Genomic DNA, 19497 nt, shown 5'->3' on the forward strand with positions numbered 1-19497 from the left:
TCAATTCCTTCATCACGTTTCCTGCGCAGAGTGAGGTGGGGTTGGGTATGCTCATTGTCACAGGGCAACAATGATAGATTGAGTACAAAAACACTTAATAAAATTAATTTAGCAGTCAACTGGCAAAATATACATAAACCACCATATAGCCAGTTATGTAACTTGAGCCTGACAACAAAAGTAATGGGTATCATTAAAATAGAAGAGTTCAGATATGCTTTACAGAGATGTGAAGACAAAACAGTCACTAAGCTGAAGAAAGGAAGATTAGGAGTGGTGACCTAAAGCTTGGCCAAAGAGCTCTGTTTTAAAGAAGAGAGGGAGGTGAGAGAATTATAGTGTGGGACCTAGGTATAAGGCATGGCCACTAATGTATAGCGAAGGAATGGAGGAATACACGAGACGTTGATGTCAGAGAAATCAAACATTTTGGTACAGGGATGGGGCAGATCTTTTGGATTGGAGGAGCTAACCGAGATGGTGAGGGGTGAGCCCATGGATGGATTTTTGTACAAGGATGAGAATTGTAAAATGACTTGCTGGGGGTACCAGAATCTCATGAGAAAGATTAGGGCATGTGGAGTCCGAAGACACATAGCTGAATGGATTGCAAATTGCTTAGAAAAAATAGAAAGCAGAGAGTAGGGGTAAAAGATAGTTATTCAGATTGGAGGAAGGTAGAAAGCGGTGTTACACAAGGGTTAGTACTGGGACCACTGTTATTTGGACATCGGAATAAGTAACTCAATATCAAAATTTGCAGATGATACTAAACTGAGGGGTACGGCTAACACTGAGGAAGAATGCAACATAACACAAAAAGATACTGGAAAACTTGCAGAGTGGGAAGTGAAGTGGCAAATGAACTTTAACATAGATAAATGTGAGGTGATTCACTTTGGCAGAAAAAACAGAAACATCATGGATTGGAAGGTAGCAAATGTAACCCCACTATTTCAGAAAGGAGGGAGAGAGAAAACGGGGAACTACAGACCAGTTAACCTGATATCAGTAGTAGGGAAAATGCTAGGATTTATTATTAGGGATGTGGTAACAGGGCACTTCGAAAATAATAATAAGATTGGGCAGAGTTGACACAGATTTATGAAATCATGTTTGACAAATCTATTCGAGTTTTTTGAGATTGGAACGAGCAGAATAGATAAAGGGAAACGAGTGGATGTGGTGTATTTGAATTTTCAGAAGGCATTTGATAGGGTGCCAAACGAGGTTATTAAACAAAAGGGTTTGGGGGTAATATACTAGCATGGATTGAGGATTGGTTAACGGACAGAAAACAGAGAGTAGGAATAACCGGGTCATTTTCAGGTTAGCAGGCTGTAACTATTGGGGTACCACTAGGATCACTGCTTGGATCTCAGCTGTTCACAATCCAAATCAATGATTTGGATGAGGACACCAAATCTAATATATCCAAGTTTGCTGATGATACAAAGCTAGGTGGGAATGTAAGTTGTGAGGAGGATGCAAAGAGCCTTCAAGGGGAAATAGGACAGGCTGAGTGAGTGGGCAAGAACATGGCAAACGGAATATAATGTGATGTTATGTGAGAAATATGATGTTACCCATTTTAGTAGGAAAAATAGAAAAGCAGAATATTTTTTAAACGGTGAGAGATTGGGAAATGTTGGTGTTCAGAGGGACCTGGGTGTCCTTGTTCACGAATCACTGAAAGTTAACATGCAGGTACAGCAATCAATTCCAAAAGCAAATAGTATGTTGGCCTTTATTACAAGAGAAATTGATTTTTAGCATAAAGACATTTTGTTGCAATTATATAGGTCTCTGGTGAAACATAGAAACATAGAAAATAGGTGCAGGAGTAGGCCATTCGGCCCTTCGAGCCTGGCTGATCACTCCCTCAGTACCCCTTTCCTGCTTTCTCTCCATACGCCTTGATCCCTTTAGCCGTAAGGGCCATATCTAACTCCCTCTTGAATATGTCCGATGAACTGGCATCAACAACTCTCTGCGGCAGGGAATTCCACAGGTTAACAACTCTCTTGAGTGAAGAAGTTTCTCCTCATCTCAGTCCTAAATGGCCTACCCCTTATCCTTAGACTATGTCCCCTGGTTCTGGACTTCCCCAACATCGGGAACATTCTTCCCGCATCTAACCTGTCTCGTCCCGTCAGTATCTTGTTTGTTTCTATGAGATCCCCTCTCATCCTTCTAAACTCCAGTGAATAAAGGCCCAGTTGATCCAGTCTTTCCTCATATGACAGTCCAGCCATCCCTGGAATCAGTCTGGTGAACCTTTGACCTTTGCTGCACTCCCTCAATAGCAAGAACGTCCTTCCTCAGATTAGGAGACCAAAACTGAACACAATATTCCAGGTGAGGCCTCACCAAGGCCCTGTACAACTGCAGCAAGACCTCCCTACGTCTATACCACATCTGGAATATTGTGTACAGTTTTGGTCTCCTTACCAAATGAAGGATATACTTGCCATAGAAGGGAGTGCAATGAAGGTTCATCGGACTGATTCCTGGGATGGGGGATTGTCCTATGAGGAGAGATTGAGTTTAAAAGATTGAGAGGTGACCTAATTGAAACATACATAATTCTACAGGATTTGACAGGGTAGATGCAGGGAGGATGTTTCCCCTGACTGGGGAGTTGAGAACCAGGGGTCACAGTTTCAGAATAAGGGCTCGGGCATTTAGGACTGAGATGAGAAATTTCTTCACTCAGAGGGTGGTTACTGTTTGGAATTCTCTACCCCTGAGGGCTGTGGAAGCTCAGTTGTTGAGTATATTCAAGACAGAGATCGATAGATTTTTGGATATTCAAGGAATCGAGGGATATGGGAATATTGTAGGAAAGTGGAGTTGAGGTAGAAGATCAGCCGTGATCTTATTGAATGGCGCAGCAGGCTTGAGGGCCCAAATGGCCGACTCCAGCTCTTATTTCTTATGTTCTTATATTATCACCTGCACAGTAGAAAATAAGAAACTGAATGGAATAGAAGAGCAAAGGAATCTAGGGATACAGGCAAAAAAATCATTAAAAACAAATTTGCAGGTCAGCAAAGCAATAAAAAATGCTAACAAAGCACTATGATTTATTTCTTGGGGTATTGAATTCAGAAGTAGTGAAGTTATGTTAAATCTGTATAGGACCCTGGTCAGGCTGCAATCAGAGTACAGTGCACAGTACTATTTTTTTTAAAGTGCAAAAAAGATTTACAGGGATGGTACCAGAACTGACAGATTACAGCTATTGGGAAAGATTGAATAAGCTTTAGAAAGGAGAAGACTTAGAGGAGACCTGATCGAGGTCTTTAAAATTATGAATGAGTTGGACAAGGTAGATGTGGAGAGAATGTTTCCACTTGTTGAAGAATCTAAAACTAGGGGCTACAAATACAAGATGGTTACTAATAAATCCAGTAGGGAAATAAGAGACATTTCTTTACTCGGGTTGTTTGTCTGTAAAATTCGCTACAACAGGAAATGGTTGAGGCAAATAGCTCAAGATGCTTTCAAAAGGAACCAGACGAGTATGCGAGAGAAAAGGGAATAGAAAGATATGCTAAAAGGCTGAGATGAAGTAGATGGAATCATGTGGAGTATAAATTGGTTTCCATATTTACAAAAGGATATACTTGCTTTGGAGGCAGTTCAGAGAAGGTTCACTCGGTTGATTCCGTGGATGAGGGGGTTGACTTATGAGGAAAGGTTGAGTAGGTTGGGCCTCTACTCATTGGAATTCAGAAGAATGAGAGGTGAGCTTATCGAAACGTGTAAGATTATGAGGGGGCTTGACAAGGTGGATGCAGAGAGAATGTTTCCACCGATGGGGGAGACTAGAACTAGAGGGCACGATCTTCAAATAAGGGGCCGCCCATTTAAAACAGAGATGAGGAGAAATTTCTTCTGAGGGTTGTAAATCTGTGGAATTCGCTGCCTCAGAGAGCTGTGGAAGCTGGGACATTGAATAAATTTAAGACAGAAATACAGTTGCTTAAACGATAAGGGGATAAGGGGTTATGGAGAGCGGGCGGGGAAGTGGAGCTGAGTCCATGATCAGATCAGCCATGATCTTATTGAATGGCGGAGCAGGCTCGAGGGGCCGTATGACCTACTCCTGTTCCTATTTCTTATGTTCTTATTAAACACCAGCACAGACTAGTTCGGCCAAATGGCCTGTTTGTGTGTTGTATATTCTATGTATTTCTATGTAACATGGTCAGTGAGGAGAGCGGTGATGGCCAAACAGGATGGAACATGGGCAGCACTGTTTTGGATGAGCTGAAGTTGATGGAGGTTGCAAGATGGGCATTAGAATAATTGTGGCAGGAGATGCCAAAAGCATGTGCGAGCATTTCAGTGGCTGGTGGGGTGGGTGGAGGCAGTCGATTTTATTTTTAAGAAATACTCTGTTGGACCTTTCATTCACCAAAGTCCCAGGTACCTTGTCCTCGCCCTTGGCCATTAACATCTCGCACTTCTAGCAACTTACAGGGCAAAAATGTGTGAACTGCAGGATGCAGGAAAGTCTAAATAACCGGTACGCCCTGCTGCAGCCAATTCCAGCCCCTTAATTTTCATAAGTAGCAATGTAGGAACATGAGTAGATCATTCAACCCCTTGAGCCTGTACGGTTGTTCAATCAGATTATTGATCAGAAAACCCCCTCTATTGGTATAGAATTGAATAAAAATAATTTTAAAAATCAGTAACTTCTTCCGAATTGAAGAAATAAAATAATCACTGGTTGCTGAGCTAGCTAAGGGAAACTTACTAGCCTGCTGTGGCACTGTAATGATGCATTCAATCAACAATAAATATAATTCATGTCTTCATGTCCTGTCTGTCACATGTCATTTCCTATAATATTTTTGTCACTTAATTATAGGCAAATTTCTTGCTCATAGGTATGTTTCTTTGAACAATTTTTTAATTTCAAAAATAATGAAAACTAATCATTTGTAATGTATAGAGAAGCTCCCATCAGCAAAAGGTACCTTAATATTCACACAGGAGTCAGTGTCGGTAGCACATGATTTAAAAATAACCTTAGCAATGACACCTTTTTTAAAAAAAAGAGAAAGCAAGACATTTCATCCTGACTTATGACTTGCAGCTTGAAGAGCAATTAAACCAAGAATTACCTGTCTGCGCATTTCACTCGCCAAGCAATTAAACTCTGATTGATATAAGGCTTTGTTTACCTAACAATTATACTTTATGGCCTGAAGAGACGTAGCTGCACCGTAACACTGGAATAACACATTTTGCGTTAGATGCTGTAACTCTCCTGTCCTTGGGAAACAGTGCAACGTATAACTTACCATGAGCAACATCACAGGAGATCAGATTCCTCTACCTTCGATGTCTCATCAGTTATTTAAAAAGCAAAGTCTAACAGGTATACCATGTCTGCCACACTTCTCCATCACACACAAAGTCCGCGATTTTGCCAATGGGCGTGAGTTGGGTGTGGGTGGCATCAGTGATGAGTAGGGAATGCGCTCCTGGCTCCAAACCGCCCTCTGACAGTCATCTTCTGTTGATTAGGACTTGTTGGGCCTGGCCTGTGGGGTTCCTGGCCAATTGAAGGAAGCAGGTCTGATAATGGATCATCAGCCGGTTTCCTTAAAGGGACCATGGCCAACTTTTTTCTGAAAGTTCTTCTGTCAGTGTTCTACAGCATTGATTTGCTGAAAACACTGACAACCACTGCACAAAGGTGAGCACGGCTGCACCCTGGCTCTCCCATGACTCCCTCCAGCTCCTTATGGAAGGAGTCACAGCATGCAGGGAGGTTCTCTTCCCTTCCAATGGAAGCGATCTGTTAGTGGTCAGAGAGGTTGCTCAAGGAGGTGACAATTGAATAGAGAGTTCACTGCAAACACTTCCAATCTGCATACAGCTCAAAACTATCTTCCAAATCCTGAAGGCTTCATCTTCTGACATTGGAAAGTGAATAGCTGTGAAATGGTAGCTTTTATACCACTTCTGCAGCTGTCAACTTACCAAAGAAATGGCGAGTCACTGAGAACCCGACTCCACTTACCTGGCGTGTTCCCTGAGGGATGGCAAAAAGTTGATAAAATTGTAAGTGCTTGCTTTTAATCCTCTTAACTAGCACTAAACTACCTGTTAAGAACATTAATGAAGTGGCCCACTGCTTGATGTTGGGATAACGATCTGCACGCAGACCTGACAGCTGAGAAACTGACGCGGAGCCGGGTTCAGAGTTGGATCCTGACCCGCTGTCAATCCGGGGCACTTTGACAGCAGGCCTGCCTCCAAACTAGCACTCACAGGGCTGGGAAAATTCCAGCCAAAGTGTCTCATTAAAAAGCATTCAAAAAACAGGAACTAGAATCTCTATCCTCAATGAATTTAGCAATTGGCACTTCACAACAAAGACCGTCACTAGACACAGGAACTGGAACATCCAACTTCTGAATACCATAAACATCTTGTAGAAAAAAGCCCACGAAAGCCAGGTTTGTGTCATTCAGCTTCAAAAACTTCATCATCAGAGTCGAGGATGATTAGCTTCCACACTAGAAATGAGTTCTCAGGTGACTGAAGAATTCAATGCGAGGCCTACAGTCTCTTTGTGGTTGAAGGAACAGGTGGGTGGGGTGCCTGAGTTGCCACGTGCTCCTTCTGCTGTCGACGCTTGGCTTCAGCTTGCTCTCGGTATAGAGAATCGAGGTGTTCAGCGCCTTCCCGGATGCTTTTCCTCCACTTGGGCGATATTGGGCCAGGGATTCCCAGGTATTGGTGGGGATGTTAGATTTTTTCAAGGAGACTTTGAGGGTGGCCTTGAAGCGTTTCCTCTGCCCACCTGGGGCTAGCTTGCCATGTCGCAGCTCCGAGTAGAGCGCTTGTTTTGGGAGTCTCGTGTCGGGCATGCGGACGATGTGGCCCGTCCAGCGGAGCTGATCAAGCGTGATCAGTGCTTCGATGCTGTGGATATTGGCCTGCGCGAGGACACTGACGTTGGCACGCCTATCCTGCGAATGGGTTTTCAGGATCTTGCGAAGGTAGCATTGGTGGTACTTCTCCAGTGTTTTGAGGTGCCTGCTGTACATAGTCCATGTCTTTGAGCCATATAGGAGGACAGGTATCACACTGTTATGTAGACCATGAACTTGGTGCCGGGTTTGAGGTCCTGGTGTTCAAACACACTCTTCCTCGGGCAACTGAAGGCTACACTGGCACACTGAACCTTGTTGTTGGACCTTGGACCTTGGACCTTGTTGTTGATGTTTGCCCTTGTTGACAGTAGGCCAACGAGGTATGGAAAATAGTCCATGTTGTCTCAGGCCTCTTCGTGGATTTTGATAACTGGGGGGCAGTGCTGTGTGGCGGGGGTAGGTTGCTAGAGGACCTTTATCTTACGGATGTTTAATGCTCATGCTCTCGTACGCCTCGGTGAAGATGTTGGCGATGGCTTGGAGTTCGGCCTCCAAGTGTGCACAGTCGCAAGCATCGTCTGCATATTGTAATTCAACGCAGCTTAAAACCTCAAAAGCAACAAATAAAATTGAAGTTGCTGTTGGAGGTGCTTCATTTTTCTGGTCGGCTGCAGCAGTTGGCCTATATGAAATTTTCCAGCCCTTGGAAGCAGATACGCAGTCCCAAAATATGCTTTAACATTAGAGCACATTCATATATCAGGTGTTTCTGTGTCGTCTGCATACTGTAGTTCAATGACGGAGGATGGGATGACTTTGGATCTGTCCTGGAGGCGCAGGAGGTTGAACAGATTCCCGTTTGTCTTGTAATTTAGCTCCACTCCAGCGGGGAGCTTGCTGAGGGTGAGATGGAGCATTGCAGCAAGGAAGATCGAGAAGAGTGTTGCTGCAATGACACAGTCTTGCTTGACCCCGGTCCGAACGTTGAATGATGGTGGATCCATTGGTCAGGATCATGGCTTGCATGTCATCGTGGAGCAGGCGGAGAATGATGACAAACTTTTGAGGGCAGCCGAATCTGAGGAGGGTGCTCCATAATCCCTCGCGGTTGACCGTGTCGAAGGCTTTTGTGAGGTCGTAGAAGGCCATGTACAAAGGTTGGTGCTGTTGCCTGCATTTCTCTTGAATCAGCTACGCGGGAAGATCGTGTCCAATGTGCCCCTTAGTAGGCGGAATCCACATTGCGACTCTGGGAGGAGTTCTTCAGTCACAGGAAGAAGGCGATTCAGGAGGATTCTTGTGATGACTTTCCCGGTAGTCAACAGCAGGGAGATTCCTCTGTAGTTAGCGCAGTTGGACTTGTCACCTTTCTTGAAGATGGTCATGATTACAGCGCCTCTGAGATCTACTGGCATGATCTCCTCCTCCCAGATAAGAGAGATGAGGTCATGGATCCGTGCCAGTAGTGCTTCTCCGCCATGTTTTAGTGTTTCGGCGGGGATTCCATCTGCTCCTGATGACGTTGTTCTTCAGTTGTCAGATGGCCTTTTCGACCTTGTACTGGGCTGGGGTTTGTGCTGAGATGATGGAGGCATGCTGTGAGATGGAGTCGAGGACACTAGCATCAAAGACAAAGTCTCGGTTGAGGAGATCCTCGAAGTGCTCCTTCCAGAGGGCACTGACTGCCTCTCAGTCCTTGATTAGCTCTTGGCCAGTATTGCGGTTAGGGTCTTGTGTGCTTGGGCCGTAGGTCGTCTCGCACGTCGTGGTTGTTGGCTAGCTGCTGGATTTCTTGAGCTTTCTTAGGTCGCGGATTTTCTGTTGGACCTCGGCCTTCAGATGTCTGTAGAGCTGCTTTCTAGCCCTCGAGTTGTGTTGCTGCCTCCAGTCCAAGAGTGCCTTGCGTTTGCAGCATATTAGCTCCTGGATCTCCAGTTCTTTCTCATTGAACCAGTCTTGGTGTTTCCTGGTCGAGTCACCGAGCGTCTCGGGGTAACTACCACCTTCCCCTACCCACGGTGATGCACACGTCTTTGCGGTCCCTCGCTCGGATGATGACGTAGTCCAGCAGATGCCAGTGCTTAGAGCGAGGGTGTTGTCATGAAGCTTATATTTGTCCCTCTGATGGAACAGGGTATTGGTTATGACGAGTCCGTGTTCTAAGCATTTCGTCAGGAGGAGGGTGCCATTGGAGTTGGCTTTCCCTGCCCCCTCTCTGCCAATCAGACTTCCCCAGAGGTCAGTGTCCTTTCCGACTCTGGTGTTGAAGTTGCCAAGGAGGATCAGCTTGTCACTCGGGGCTTGGGACAGGGATTGTTCGAGGCTGGAGTAGAATTACTCTTTGGTCTCGTCTGTAGCTTCCAGTTGGGGGATATGTGATGAAGACCATAGCACACTAGTTCCAGACTAGGGTGAGCCGAAGAGTCATGAGGCGTTCGTTTATCCCGCAGAGGGAGTCTCTGAGACGGCCCACTAGTTCATTTTTTACGATAAAGCCAACCCTGTGGAGGCGGCGTTCTGCTTCTGATTTGCCTTTCCAGAAGAATGTGTAGCTACCACCTTATTCTTTGAGCTGGCCTTCCCCTACCCACCGGGTCTCGCTTAGGACGACTATGTCAATGTCGAAGCGCCTGAGTTCCCGGGCAGCGATAGTGGTGCGATGTTCCGCTCTGTTGTTGTTCGGGTTATCCATGAGGGACCTGACATTCCAGGTCCCGAACTTCATCTTAAAGTGTGGAAGATGCTTGTGCGTGAATTCTTTTAACGTGAGGTGGCTGTTGCACACCAGCTACCACATGGGCTTGACAGAGCTAGGCCAACTAATCACTGCGCCCAGTGTTTACATAATTAGACCGTGATTTTAAAAGGACACAGCTTCACCTTAATAACTTTATTTTATTTAATAATAACTTTTATTTATATATCGCCTTTAACGTAGTAAACCGTCTCAAGGCGCTTTACAACAGTTTTACAACATGTTAGATTTGATCAGGAAAGGAGAGAAAAAGCAGGAGAAGGAAGCGTAGAAAGAGGTCAAACGCTCGGGTCTGAAGCAGCAGCCAAAATGCGCACGCAGATAGACACAGGCGGGGAAAAAAATGGACCGTATAAAATAGCATTATTTAATTAATTGCAAGGAAACGTAACTTGGTTATCTGCTAGTCATATGACAAAAGCAGTATGTTTAAGCATACATTTTGGCCATCATATGTGCAAAATATCTCTGCCACATTGTCATGTGATCAACTAAAATGTTATCAACAAACTGAAGTAATAAGCAACAATCAAAACCATTAACCATATGAAGTTGAAAAATTGAGTGACGGAATTATGCTCCATGCTTCCTGTTACAAATTTGGGTTTGCTGTAGATATGTTCTTGCTTCCAATCATGCCAGTTGCTCTCATATGTAGTTGAAGTATCTTAGTTTTATGCGAGTTGTCTTGCACTGCCCTATAATCTAGATGCACAATATGGATATAATGATAGCATTACTTTGTGATCTAGACTGTGAGTTAGAATATGTTTAAAAGTCAAGTACTGTTTCTCAAATTATTTCCCGGGTTGACAAGGCATTGACATCATGTAGAAAAAAAGATGTACATTTATATGGTGCCTTTCGCAACCGTAGAATGTCCAAAAGCACTGCACAGCCAGTGAATTACTTTTGAAGTATAGTCACTTGGAAAATTGGCAGCCAGTTTGCGCATAGCAAGCTCCCACAAACAGCAATGAAATAAATGACCAGATTATCTGTTACATTTTGGTTATTGGCTCCCAGTCCATCAAATTGTGATTTTAAAATTCTCCTCCGCATGTTCAAATCCCTCTTTCGTCTCACCCTTCTTTATCTCCATTACCTCTTCCAACCCTCCAAGGTCTCTGCATTCCTCCAACCCTGGCCTTTTGTGCATTCCCGACTCTCTTTGTCCCACCATTGGACAGGTTAGATGCAGGAAGAATGTTCCCGATGTTGAGGAAGTCCAGAACTAGGGGTCACAGTCAAAGGAAAAGGGGTAAGCCATATAGGACCGAGATGAGGAGAAACTTCTTCACCCAGAGAATTGTGTACCTATGGAATTCTCTACCACAGAAAGTTGTTCAGTCCAGTTCGTTGGATATATTCAAAAGGGTCCCTAAGGCTAAAGAGACCAGGGGGTATGGAGAGAAGGCAGGAGTGGGGTACTGAAGTTGCATGATCAGCCATGATCATATTGAATGGTGGTGTAGGCTCGAAGGGCCGAATAGCCTGCTCCTGCACCTGCACCTATTTCTATGTTTTCTAAGTTTCTAAGCGAGTTTTACATACAATTACAATCCCTATAAAGACAGAGGAACTCCCGATTCCTCCGAACCTCCTAATACTAAGCCCTACAATTCAGTTCGGGTATCGGTTTTCCACCCTTCCAGCTGTCCTGGCCGAAGCTCTGGATTTCCCTTCATAAAATTCTCTCCACCTCACTGTCCTCCTTCAAGACACCGATTAAAACCTACCTTTTTGACCAAGCTTTTAGTCATCTGTCCGAATGTCGTCTCCTTTTGCTCAGTGTCAATCTTTTTGTCTTGAAGCACTGTGAGACGTTTCACTACGCTATATAAGGCACTATATAAATACAAGTTGTTATCTGATAGCGTTCCTGTGAAGCCCCTTGGGATGTTTTCCTACAATAAAGGTACTATGTAAATGCAAGTTGTTGTCATTATGAGTGAAATAAATAGCGTAGGCATTTATTAACATTACAGATTCAAGAGGAGCAATAATTTGAGGATTTGTGTTGGACATTAGGTTTGCTTCAGTGGTATATGAGAAGAGCTGTGTGGGATTGGAAATTGCATAACTTTTTTTTCATTCCTGAAATGAAGTGAACATCATTTCATATAAATGCAAGTTCATTCATTCTAGTCGTTTGTGCGAGATTATTCTTGAGTTTACTGTGCTTGTGTATATATGCAACTTCTACTGTATGCATAACTTGAATGGTCTGTCCTCGCATTTCATTATCTTGACCCTGCTTTACAAACATGCTGGGCCATCCAGCTTATCGCATAGACTTGTGATGCCGAGTGCATCAGAATTCAGACAATTCCCACCTGCCTGGAGCCATGTAATTTTCTGAGAGAAGTAAAAAAACATTAAAAACCCAGGTCAATCAGGTCAGGAAAATTCTTCTCCAACCCCTTTTGGCATTCGAACATAAATATAATATAGTCCCTTCACGTTTTTACGAATTTTGATCAAATCGGCCTTGAGTCGATACTTTTCTAAAGTATACAAACTCTTTCAGTCTAAGATGTTTTAAACCAGGTATTAATTTTGTAGCCCTCCATTGCACCCTTTCCAATGCCTCAATATCTTTGATACTAGCTTTATTGACTTAATAAATTTACTTGGGAGGTTTTTTTTTTAGCTCTGGTAGCCTGAGTGGCTTTATCATTGTGCTAGACTATTTACTTAGCAGACTGTTACATTTGACTGTCACTGACCCTGTCACTTACATAAGATAAGAACATAAGAAACAGGAGCAGGAGTAGGCCATACGGCCCCTCGAGCCTGCTCCGCCATTTAATACGATCATGGCTGATCCGATCATGGACTCCGGTCCACTTCTCTGTCTGCTCTCCATAACCTCTTATTCCCTTATCGGCTAAGAAACTGTCTCTCTCTGTCTTAAGTTTATTCAATGTCCCAGCTTCCACAGCTCTCTGAGGCAGCGAATTCCACAGATTTACAATCCTCTGAGAGAAGAAATTCTTCCATCTTTAAATGGGCGGCCCCTTGTTCTAAGATTATTTCCCCTGGTTCTAGTCTCCTCTATCAGTGGAAATATCCTCTCTGCGTCCATCTTGTCAAGCCCTCTCATAATCTTATTCGTTTCGATAATATCACCTCTCATTCTTCTGAATTCCAATGAGTAGAGGCCCAACCTACTCAACCTTTCCTCATGTCAACCCTCTCATCTCCGGAATCAACCTAGTGAACCTTCTCTGAACTGCCTCCAAGCAAGTATATCCTTTCTTAAATATGGAAACCAAAACTGCACGCAGTATTCCAGGTGTGGCCTCACCAATTCCCTGTACAACTGTAGCAAGAATTCTTTGCTGTTATACTCCATCCCCTTAGCAATAAAAGCCAAGATTCGATTGGCCTTCCTGATCACTTGCTGTACCTGCATACTAACCTTTTGTATTTCATGCACAAGTACCCCCAGGTCCCGCTGTACTGCAGCACTTATCAATTTTTCTCCATTTAAATAATAACTTGCTCTTTGATTTTTTTTCTACCAAAGTGCATGACCTCACACTTTCCAACATTATACTCCATCTGTCAAATTTTTGCTCACTCACTTAGCCTGTCTATGTCCTTTTGCAGATTTTTTTGTGTCCTCCTCACCCATTGCTTTCCCTCCCATCTTTGTATCGTTAGCAAACTTGGCGTTACACTCGGTCCTTTCTTCCAAGTCGTTAATATAGATTGGAAATAGCTGGGGTCCCAGCACTAATTCCTGCGGCACCCAACGAGTTACTGATTGCCAACCTGAAAATGAACCATTTATCCCAACTCTCTGTTTTCTGTTAGTTAGCCAATCCTTTATCCATGCTAATATATTACCCCCAACCCGTGAACCTTTATCTTGTGCAGTAACCTTTTATGTGGCATCTTGTCAAATGCCTCCTGGAGGTCCAAATATACCACATCCACTGGTTCCCCTTTAGCTACCCTGTTCATTACATCCTCAAAGAATTCCAGCAAATTTGTCAAACATGATTTCCCTTTCATAAATCCATGCTGATTTTCCCAACCACAGATGTTAGGCTAACTGGTCTATAGTTTCCTGCTTTTTGTCTGCCTCCTTTTTTAAATCAGGGCGTTACATTTTCAGTTTTCCAATCTGCCGGGACCACCCCAGAATGCAGGGAATTTTGGTAAATTACAACCAATGCATCTACTATCCTTGCCGCTACTTCTCTTAAGACTCTAGGATGCAAGCCAACAGGTCCAGGAGATTTATCCACCTTTAGTCCCATTATCTTACTGAGTACCACCTCCTTTGTGATTATGATTGTGTTAAGTTCCTCCCCTCCCTATAGCCCCTTGACTATCCACTGTGGGGATATTGTCCTCTACTAGAAAGATTGATACAAAATATTTGTTCAGATTTCTGTCATCTCCATGTTCCCCAGTCATCAGTGCGTACGCCCCAACACTCAATGCAACGGATGAGACCAAAGAGGGTTTTTATTCCAACCTCAAAACATCCCTGTCCCGCGTCCCCGCGGGCGACAAATTGATCCTCCAAGGTGACTTCAATGCCAGGGTCAGCAAAGGCACAGCCCTCTGGGGAGGCGTGATTGGCAGAGAGGGGTTAGGGAAAGCCAACTCTAGCAGTACCCTACTCCTGACAAAATGTCTAGAACATGAACTTCTCATCACCAACGGCCTGTTCCGCCAGAGGGACAAATACAAGGCATCGTGGCAACACCCTCGCTCCAAACACTGGCACCTGCTCGACTATTTCATCGTCCGAGCCAGGGATCGCAAGGATGTGCGCATCACCCGCGCCATGACAGGAGCTGATGACTGCGGGACGGACCACCGCCTAATCCGATCCATCATCGACATTACCATAGCCCCAAAGCGGAGGGGACAGCATAAGCAGTGCTGCATAAAAGTCAATGCCGGGACACTTAAAGACCCAGCTAAGAGAGCCCTCTACAGCCAGCGCCTCACAGCTAACCTGGCGTGCCTTGATGACCCCGAGATGCCCACAGTGCTGGTCTGCCCGCCAGTCCTCCATACTGGTCACTCAACCAGAAAACACCAGGACTGGTTTGATGAAAATGATAAGGAGATCCAAGAATTAATAGTTCGCAAGCACAGAGCATTTCTAAGCCTTAAGCAAAACCCAACTCAGGAGCAGCAAAACAACATTACAGGTTGGCTTAAGGCTGAGGTCCAACAAAAAACCCAGGACCTAAAGAACAGGTGGTGGATGGAGAAAGCACAGGAGATACAACAACTGGCCGACAGTCATGATGTGCAAGGATTCTTCATCGCAGTCAAGGCCACCTACGGTCCAAACTCCCACCCCACTGCTGGCCAAGAATGGGGAAACACTCATCAAGGACACTGAGGTAGTCAGGGCCCACTGGAAGGATCTCCTCAATCGAGATTCTGCCTTTGATTCAAGTGTTCTTGACTCCATCCCGCAGCATACAACCTGCCACCACCTCCGTGAAACCCCAACATTGCATGAGGTAGGAAAAGTCATAAGACAGCTCAAGAACAACAAAACTACGGGAGCGGATGGAATCCCTGCTGAGGCGCTAAAGTATGGCAGAGAGCCGCTGTTGGCACAGATACATGACCTCACCTCTCTCATCTGGAGGGAGGAGAGCATGCCGGGAGATCTCAGAGATGCAGTGATCGTGACCATCTTTAAAAAAGGGGACAAGTCCGACTGCGGCAATTGCAGGGGAATCTCCCTGCTGTCAGCCACTGGCAAAGTTGTCGCTGGAATTCTCCTCAACCGTCTTCTCCCTGTGGCCGAGGAGCTCCTCCTGGAGTCACAGTGCAGATTTCGTCCCCTACGGGGCACAACGGACAGGATTTTTGCAGCGCGACAGCTGCAGGAAAAATGCAGGGAGCAGCGGCAACCATTATACATGGCCTTTTTCGACCTTACAAAGGCCTTTGACACTGTCAACCTTGAGGGTCTATGGAGCGTTCTCCTCCATTTCGGATGCCCCCAAAAGTTTGTCAACATCCTTTGCCTGCTCCACGACGACATGCAAGTCGTGATCCTTACCAACGGATCCATTACAGACCCAATCTACGTCCAGACCGGGGTCAAACAGGGCTGCGTCATCGCTCCAACCCTCTTCTCAATCTTCCTCGCTGCCATGCTCCACTTCACAGTCAACAAGCTCCCTGCTGGAGTGGAACTAAACTACAGAACCATTGGGAAGCTTTTAACCTTCGCCGCCTCCAGGCCAGGTCCAAGATCACCCCAACCTCTGTCGTTGAGCTACAGTATGCGGACGATGCCTGTGTCTGTGCACATTCTGAGGCTGAACTCCAGGATATAGTCGACGTATTTACTGAGGCATATGAAAACATGGGCCTTACGCTAAACATCCGTAAGACAAACGTCCTCCACCAGCCTAGCCTCGCCGCACACCACTACCCCCCAGTCATCAAGATCCACGGCGCGGCCCTCGACAACGTGGACCATTTCCCATACCTCGGGAGCGTCTTATCAACAAAAGCAGACATTGATGAGATTCAGCACCTCCTCCAGTGCGCCAGTGCAGCCATCGACCGCCTGAGGAAAAGAGTGTTCGAAGACCAGGCCCTCAAACCTACCACCAAGCTCATGGTCTACAGGGCTGTAGTAATACCCGCCCTCTGTAAGGCTCAGAGGCATGAACTTTGTACAGTAGACACCTCAAGTCGCTAGAGATATATCACCAACGATGTCTCCGCAAGATCCTACAAATCCCCTGGGAGGACAGGCGCACCAACATCAGCGTCCTCGTCCAGGTTAACATTCCCAGTGTTGAAACACTGACCACACTCGATCAGCTCCGCTGGGCAGGCCACATCGTTTGCATGCCAGACATGAGACTCCCAAAGCAAGTGCTCTATGTGGAGCTCCTTCACGGCAAACGAACCAAAGGTGGGCAGCGGAAAAGTTACAAGGACACCCTCAAAGCCTTCCTGATAAAGTGCGACATACCCACTGACATCTGGGAGTCCCTGGCCAAAGACCACCCTAAGTGGAGGAAGTGCATCCGAGTGGGTGCTGAGCACCTCGAGTCTCATCGCTGAGAGCATGCAGAAATCAAGGGCAGGGAGAGAGCATTCGGCAAAATGGTCCCACCCACCCCTTCCCTCAACGACTATCTGTCCCACCTGTGACAAAGTCTGTGGCTCTTGTATTGGACTATTCAGCCACCAAAGAACTCACTTCAGGAGTGGAAGCAAGTATTCCTCGATTCTGAGGGGCTGCCTATGATTACTAATTCCCTGGTCTTGTCCTCTAAGGGACCAACATTTACTTTAGCCACTCTTTTCCTTTTTATATACCTATAGAAACTCTTGCTATCTGTTTTTATATTTTGTGCTTGTTACTTTCATAGTCTCTCTTCCCTTTCCTAATCATTTTTTTAGTCATTTTTTGCTGGCTTTTAAAAGCTTCCCAACCTTCTGTCCTCCCACTAGTTTTAGCCACTTTGTATGCCCTTGTTTTTAATTGGATACCGTCCTTTATTTCTTTAGTTAGCCACGGATGACTATCTTTTCTTTTACACCTTTTCTTCCTTACTGGAATATATTTTTCTTGAGTTGTGAAATATCTCCTTAAATGTATGCCACTGTTCATCAACCGTCTTACACTTTGATCTATTTTCCCAGTCCACTTTAGCCAACTCTGCCCTCATACTTTTGTAGTCTCCTTTATTTAAGCTTAGTACGCTGGTTTGAGATCCACCTTTCTCACCTGAATTTGAAATTCAACCATGCTATGATCACTCATTCCAAGGGGATCCTTTACTTGGAGATTGTTTATTAATCCTGTCTCATTACACGGGACCAGATCTAAGATAGCGTGCCCCTTGGTTGGTTCCGTTACATTCTGCTCAAGGAACTCGTCCTTTATGCACTCTATGAACTCTTCCTCAAGACTACCTTGACCGATTTGATTTGTCCAATCAATATGGAGGTTAAAATCACCATGATTATTGCTGCTCCCTTTTTACAATCCCCCACTATTTCCTGGTTTATGCTCCGACCAACAGAGTTGCTACTGTTCGGGGGCCTATAGACTATGGCCACCAGTGACTTTTACCCCTTATTATTCCTTATCTCCACCCAAACTGTTTCAACATCCTGATCATTTGAGCCAATATCATTTCTCACGATTGCAGTGATTCCATCTTTAATCAATCGAGCTACCCCAACTCCTTTTCCTGTCTGCCTGTCCTTCCGGATTGTCAAGTACCCCTGAATATTTAATTCCCAGTCCTGGTCACCTTGCAACCACGTCTCTTTAATGGCTGTCAGATCATACTGATTTGTCTCTGCTTGTGCCGTCAACTCATCTATTTTGTTACGAATGCTATGTGCATTTAGACAAAGAGCATTTAAATTTGTTTTTTACCCTTTTTTCCTGCTTGTTTCCTCTCTCCTTCAAACTCCCTTTCTTTATTTTTGCTTTCTAATTTCAGCTTTACTCCCCTCCCGACTGAATCTATTTTCAGGTTCCCATCCCCCTGCCAAGCCAGTTTAAACCCTCCCCAGCAGCACTCGCAACCCCCGCCCCCATCGCGAGGATATTGGTCCCGGCATCAACATTAAGCCATTCAGTCAGACTGATAAAAACTATTACTTGAAAGCTTGCTAAGTGGCACCTTGAGGGAAAAGAATTATCTCACATTTTTGTACATTGAGCATTGGTGACAGTTCACAGATGTATCGTTGCACTTGCACAAACCTCTTGTATTTGATGCTGTTGATGTAATTTATCTACAGTTGCTTTCATTGTTGTATAAACAGAATTTTTGGACAAGAATTTTTTTCTTGACAGTTGACAGGCATACATCAAAGTATACAAGATGTTAAAATATTGCTAAGTCTCTCCATACCACTTCATTCAGTTAATTTTATAACTCCAAATGTAACAGCTATAAATAATACAATTGAATTGGTGCGACGGAACAAATCTTGAGAATATCTGCATTTCACACATCATGCAATTTGTTGTCCGAGTACCACGGTTTTGCATAACCGGTACCGAGAGCAGTGAATATGGCGGTTTTTGAGCAGTACTGTAATTTGCTGCAACAGATCACTTGCTCTAGCTATAAATAGTAAAACTAAATATCTCTCTCTCTCTCAGGCAGTCCCTCGAAGTTCTCAGGTGACTGAAGAGACCAATGCGGGACCTGTAGTCTCTGTCACAGGTGGGGCAGATGGTGGTTGAAGGGACGGGTGGGTGGGGTGCTTGGGTTGTCATGCGCTCCTTCCGCTGTTTGCGCTTGGCTTCCGCGTGCTCCCGACGAAGGACATCTTCCCGGATGCTTCTCCTCCACTTTGAGCGGTCTTGGGTCAGAGATTCCTAGGTGTCGGTGGGGATGTTGTACTTCTTCAAGGAGGCTTTGAGGGTGTCCTTGAAGCGTTTCCTCTGCCCACCTGGGACTCGCTTGCCGTGTCGGAGCTCTGAGTCGAGCGCTTGTTTTGGGACTCTAGTGTCAGGCATGCGGACGATGTGGCCCATCCATCAGAGCTGATTGTGATCAATGCTTCACTGCTGGGTATGTTGGCCTGAGCAAGAGCACTGACGTATTGGTGTGCCTATCCTGCCAATGGATTTGCAAGATCTTGCAGAGGCAACGTTGCTGGTACTTCTCCAGTGCTTTGAGGTGCCTGCTATACATGAGTACTAAATGTACTACATGAGAACTGAATGTAGTCTCTGATGTTGCTACTGATGAGTGACTGATCCTCTTCAGCGTTTGTGTAATTGTCATTCAGAAAAACCTTGAGCCATGTGTTTTTACAATCAATTTCAACAAGTTAAAGAAATCTAAATTCTTT

At 45.0% G+C, this 19497-nt stretch overlaps 1 protein-coding gene across 11 annotated transcripts in view; it reads left to right on the top strand.

The window, feature by feature from the left end:
- The window catches only part of LOC139277362 (focal adhesion kinase 1), a 759656-nt gene that overhangs the window by 394492 nt on the left and 345667 nt on the right, over positions 1-19497 (top strand). The gene's annotated exons all lie outside the window — the stretch shown is intronic.

Source organism: Pristiophorus japonicus, chromosome 1, assembly GCF_044704955.1.
Source record: "Pristiophorus japonicus isolate sPriJap1 chromosome 1, sPriJap1.hap1, whole genome shotgun sequence".
Lineage (NCBI taxonomy): Eukaryota > Metazoa > Chordata > Chondrichthyes > Pristiophoridae > Pristiophorus > Pristiophorus japonicus.